A 6,418-nucleotide genomic window follows, 5' to 3' on the forward strand; every position below is an offset into this window, starting at 1 on the left:
GATGTCCTTCCGCAACGAAGTTCCTAACGGAATAATAAAGTACTTTTGATTTTGATTTGATTTGATGAAAGTTGGCTTCAAAGCCTGGCGCTCTTCCTGGGGACTTGGGACAGCCTTGCTGGGCACCAAGAGGAAGCAGGCAGTGATCCACAGCGCTACCGCCTCCTGTGCATCCCGTGCAAGTGGAGACAAATGTCAATAAAACGGAAAAGTCTACAAGTTAAGTAAAATTTGGAACAGTCCCACGTGGAGCACTTAATTTTAGAGACTATTTCCCTGACCTTGAAAAAACACCCATCTAAACTGGGTAAGGGACCCCTTTGAATTGAAGTGTCCAAAAATGTTGGTTCCCAGTTGGTCTGATGTGTTGTCATTATGAGCAAGTAGGTATCTTGATATGAGGTCTCTACAAGAAACATATTCTGGCAGCATATAAGCTACAAAACCTTAGGGAAAAGTGCATTTACTGTGCATATAAAGCCATAAAGGCATACTGCATATTAAGATCTTCAATTACAACCCTAACCCTAGTTTTTATTTTATTTCATATATTTCATGTTAGAAGGCTGTTTAACTGAGATGCCTTCTAAAATGCCTAAGAAATCTTACAAGGTCTTAATCTTACACTTGGGTCTAAGTCTATACCTTATGAGGGTAAATAAAACTGCAACTAGTTTATAACAAGGGTGTGAGTCTGGCAATATCACGATTTGTTTCGATTTCGATTCCTGGGTGTCTGATTCCATTCAGAACTGATTTTCGATTTTCTGTGTTATTAACGTTACAAGTCCAGCAGTGAGAGCATACTCTTTTCTGTACTGTTAGCGCTGGGGAGTCTATCTAAGACGCTGAGCAGAAGTAGGTTTTTTTTGTTTTGTTTAAATGTTTAGGTAAAACAGAGTTATTTCCTTCACCACAGAGTTTAATGTGTTTAATGGTGTGTGTTTGTTAGCAGTTGTCAGCTTGTCTTGTCTCTTACTGCTGCTCCACTCTGTTAACGTAACTTCACCAAAATCATGTGACGGCATAAAAGTGTTCACAAACATGTGGCCCGCTTAATGTTGTCTGAGCTGAAATTTCAAGATAGCTCTTGTGTGTGCGCACTGAAAATTGTCCAGGTGCTGCACCACCCTTGCAATTTAATTACGTCTTTTTTCGTGACGTCAACATCCCGCGGATTCCCGTGAATCCGTTATTTTTTCCCCATCCCTAGTTTTATGGAATTGGAAGGTAAGATTGCATTCACTGATGACAACCAATTTATTTACAGTAGATGCTGTTAACTGGGACTTGAACTAGTCTGCTGTTTCTGTAACACATAAGTAAAGCTTCTGTGTCAAACTGACTGTAATTACCCTTCAGTAAAGCTGTAAGGCTGAAAGCCTCTCACAACTTGTCATTTGATCTAGATAGTGCTGCTTTGCTGACCAGGGTCAGAAAATAATCATAATAATAACAACAATAATAATAATAATAATAATAATAATAACAATAAAAATAACAATAATGTTAGGATTGAAAAACTAAAGCTATTAGTCATATAGTCAGTCATAGTATAGTCATAAAGATCCTCTAATTTGACCATGCTTTGAACTTTGAGAAGTAATAGTAGTCATGGCACAAAAAGTAATCACAATAGGCTTTTACAGTTTATTTTTTATAAAAAAGATATCTACCTTTATGTCATTTCTTTCATTCCTCGGCATACATGGTGCCACCAGCTGCCAGTAGGTGCCACAGAGTGCCAGGAGGTGCCACAAAGTAGGCTCATTCGAGATGAGCCAGTCCTGTGCAGAATCAAACGCCTGGCTGTCGCCTGGTCAAGCAGCTGATTGGTTTAGATGTGGACTATATGATGTTTTATTTTTGCTGAATTGGACAGATTTTGGACATCTTATTTGTCTGATTTTTAAGGTTTAGGCTATTCTGTTAACAGAATACATGCTATGTGGCCGATGTGGAGAATAAACAGCCCACATTCATATTATAAACAGCACACAATAAATAATTTGACTTATTGAAAATCGGCCTGTAAAATATTTAACAACACAAAAAGTTGTGGTAAGTGGGATGTGAGGTTTCAGATGTGACAGAAATCACAGATTTAATCCCTGCTTTGTTTGTCCCAGAGACAGCTCCACAGACTACCAAGCACTAATGTGTGTGGAGGTGCATGTTAGTAGGCAGTGGACCAAACCACTGTGACACATCTGAAGGGGAGAACCAATCTTTAAAACTTGATAGGTTCAAGTCATTGTACGTGTTTGCATATTTTATATTATTTAAAATTATATGTTTACAATTGAAAGACGCTATTCAAGGGGACAAGTCCCTGGAAACAGTAAGTGGGCTTAGTGAAAATAACAAGTAAAGCCAGTTAGAAAAATTATAAAGCAACAATATATCTTAAAACCCATCTCCGGACCTTACCCATTTATTTACCACAAATACATTTCTCTGCACCTACTGCACTTGCTACCTGTATGTGGCAGCTGCCCTAAACAACTGCAAGTGACAGTGGCAGGTCTGTGGCAGGTCTGTGGCTGCTACAACAAGTAAGTGGCAGTTGCTCCAAAGAGCGGCGGTTCACTGGCAGATGCTACAAATAGTGCCGGCATCTGTGGCAGGTCAGTGGCAGCGGAGCCTGCCACAGGAAGGGAAATTGCCATCTGCTGCTGCCACGATTTGAGCTTGCCACTCAGAAATATGGACTCTCATTGAATGATTTAAGATTTGAAATGCAAATGTCACTACTATTGCATTAATAAACATAGGGAAATATATTTTTTCCTGTAGTCATCTTGCAAATGGTGGGCCCGGTCATTATGAGCTGATGCTATTTAGGGGGCCTTAGCACCAAAAAGTTGGGAGCCTCTGATCTAGTTCACATTGGAAGCAGTTGTAGCAAGCCGCCTAACATCCAGCTTCATTACAATAGTTTGTATGTATGTTTGTTTCGAATCAGTTACACTGTACAACATGGTATATTTTAAGAGGGAAGTGTTTTTAAAGGAACAGCATCAGAAATAAGACACTTTTACTTCAGTATTTTGTGCCTTGTGGATCAGATGTATTCCAAAATAAAAAGTAGGCTAGACCATAAGGGGCTGTAGAAGCTAACTTGTTTAATCGTGTAATGTTACCTGTATTTGTCGATAAGCAAGGTGTAATATATTCATTTTTATAGTGTGGCATAATGTTAACGTACCATACATTAACGTTACAAAGCGTTGCTCTTTGCATGTGCTCCTATCAGGTCTCTGATAAATTGCTGCTAACTAGCTAACGGTACTTTTCAGCTACTAGCCAACTCGGATCAGGCAAATGTTTATCCAAATATCGTGATTATTCGCCCGAACATTTTTTTAACAATACTAAAACGGTGACTTTGTGCTACAATAGATTATGTTAAGAGGCGACCTTTAGTTAAACAAGCTTTAGCGGCGATATGTTAGCTGTTGCAGCTAACTAATCCAACCAGGCATCTAAGGTCTTCTGGACAGGGAATTATCATCTACAAGGCCTCGGTCAGTGACTCGCACTCGCAGCATCCAACCTAAATTAGCTCGGTCTAAATATGTCATTGAATTCAAGACAGGAAATGTTACGAATTCCAGTCATTTTCTGTGCAAGAAACGCATACTACTGAAGACATGAACGCTTTTTCCATTGCCATGTTGGTTTTTACGAATCAGAGTGGTAAACCAGACTCAATATTTACACCAGATCATTTGGTTAAAGCTGTGCATTGTCAAACACGTCCTTCGGCTGGAAAAAACAACGGACCAACGCTAGCTGCAACGTTACTCACTGACAGAGGCGCAGAGGGTCCAGCTGAACAGATCATAGCCACAGTGTGCCAAAGTGTCGAGGGGAAGTATAGCTGAGCAGCGGGACGGCAGATTTTAGCATTGTAATGGAAACCAGATGGATACTGTCCCTTCACACACCAGCAGATATGCCATAAAATTCAGCTGGCAACCGGATGTGTCAGATTAGCCGGAACATATTCAACGCTTCAAAATAAAATACGTATTTATGTGTACACAGTGGATAATGTTATATAGATTATGAAACAATATTTAAATCATGTTTTAAAAATAATTAACACCCATCAAAGTAGTAGATACGTATACAGTGTTGTAATAATTAAAATAAATACATCCAGGCAATTTACATCATTGTTCAGGATGTGATCTATCTACAAAACCCCAATGCCAAAAGATGGAGTTTTCAAGATCTAAACACAAGTGAAAGAGGTTTTTTTGAATTGAGAGTAGTCCAATGATAATAAGTGTTTATGTATGAGGAGAGTGTTCTGTATGTTGTAAAAACAAAACTCCTAACCAGTTTTTCAAACAGACAGCAAAGTAACATTTAGACACCCACAGCCATCCACTGATACAAAGTTGCATAGTAATATTGAGTTTTGGTTAAATCAGCCATACTTTTTATTTACTATACTAATTAGTGAATGCATAAAAACATGTGTACATTTTGAACACTCAACAGTTACATAATTTTCTATGACAAGGACTGCTTTGCACTTTTTAAGTGGAATTTCTCTTTTATGGATGAATCCAAGACAAGAACAAAAATGTGCTCCTATGTACAGACCCCTATGAAAAGTAAATAAATATATACATCTTATTCTGGTATGCTCAGATACTCGTGTTGTCCAACTAACCATTTTCCAGCCCCACTGAATATTATTGTGAATTCTAGTGTAAATCCTGAAATATGTCAGACATACCAAATATGAATATTGGGAATATTGGTATAACATGATGCATGCATGAAATTTAGAATATTGTCATTTGATGTAATAGTGGGCCTATAACCGAAAAAATGGCATCCTGAGATTAAATATTTCACTGTGAGCATCATATAGCTACCAGAAAAGGACAGACTATCAGACAGATTATCTACTGTCACAAACTGTAAATGAATTTGTTGAGATAACGTTTACACTGTAATAAGAGGGAAATACACATTTGATTGTGTTCAGTACATTGATATTCTTTTTACACACGTGTTACAAGTTTATTTTGAAAGCCAAATTATCTTACTTCCTGTCGTATTTTCATGCAGCTTCACCCTTGGGTTCTTGAAACAGCACAGTAGATGAATGAACATTAGATAGGTAACACATGGATTTCAGCGTTAAACTGCTCCTATTGTGAGCTTAGATTTCTCCCACATTGTGTATTCGCGCAACCACTTTGATAAACTCGAAGCTTATGATTTTCACTTGTAATTTAGACTGTGTCAGATGGATGGAAACAGGTCATTCAAGGTAATTAAAATGTGAGAAAATGTGTGAAAGTATTCAGTGTCAGTTATGGTCATACTTAGACTGTGTGCAAGATATTAATTTGTATGATGATCTTGTCAGTGTGGACAGTGTGGCTGTTGATTACAGATTATACTTGCTGCCTGTTCATAGCAGGATTTGAGTGATGCAAAGACCACCCAGACCCTACTGAAGTCTGATCAGCTGTTCAAACTGAGATTTTAAATTAAGATATTTCAAATATGGGTGATTTCATTACGACTTACTTAGGACCTCCCAGTTCATGTCATGTATTTTCTTGAAAGAAATCTTGTAAAAATCTTCCATAAGAGTCATGGGAAGTTATGCATTTTTAAAGTTTGGCCCTCTGATATAAATTTCATCATTTTGTGAATCTTATAAATTAAAAACGTTTCAAGGAAATTAAAATAGTGTTTCTTCTGAAAATCTATTGTCAAAATATGTTAAAAAAAGTGGATTATTCAGTTGCAAAGCTATATACTGTATAACAAGATCTGTGACATTCATTATTTTAGGCAGGACCAAATAACTTATTGACATGATAGAACTATATTAATACTACACTAGTGGAGATTCTAAATTTTGAAAATGTGAGATTATTCATTTGGGTCCTCTGCAGTGGCCTTAGATTTCAACCCGGGCCCCTTCACAGCATGTCATCCCTTCTCTCCCTCCCCCATTTCTTGTTACACTCTATAGACTTTCCCATTTAAGTAAAGGCTAAAAGCCAAAAGAATCTTTTTGAAATGGTTAATAGTTATTAATTTGATTACAGTAACCATGCTGAAAAAAACTATTTAAATGAGGACATATTGCTTAATATCCTTAGGGTTTCTTGGATGTTCAGGACAAATTTCATCCCAATCCAGTGAAAAATAGGTAAAGGGATTGGTAAGTCTTACAATACGCATACAAAGAATCACAAAAATATTTAAAATTAGGTACGAGAGAATAAATCATTTACTGGATTATTTGGAATACAACTATAGGATTTTCCCATGACAGGTGTATGGGAATGACCCATACACCTGTTCTATGAGTTCCTGCTGGCAAAGTTTTTCTTAATATTTTTACTAATGGATATGCAAATGTTACCGTACACAG

General features: G+C 37.3%; 1 protein-coding gene across 4 annotated transcripts in view; it reads right to left on the reverse strand.

Annotated features, from left to right (window-relative positions):
- The window catches only part of cuedc1b (CUE domain containing 1b), a 43,611-nt gene extending 39,638 nt beyond the window's left edge, over positions 1–3,973 (reverse strand). For all 4 annotated transcript variants that reach the window (XM_084351417.1, XM_084351419.1, XM_084351418.1 and 1 more), the window contains exon 1: positions 3,812–3,973. The gene's annotated coding sequence lies outside the window, so the exon portion shown is untranslated. The remainder of the gene's footprint in view (positions 1–3,811) is intronic.
- Positions 3,974–6,418: the final 2,445 nt, after the last annotated feature.

The sequence above is a fragment of the Pagrus pagrus genome (assembly GCF_965226575.1).
Source record: "Pagrus pagrus genome assembly, chromosome: 4".
Lineage (NCBI taxonomy): Eukaryota > Metazoa > Chordata > Actinopteri > Spariformes > Sparidae > Pagrus > Pagrus pagrus.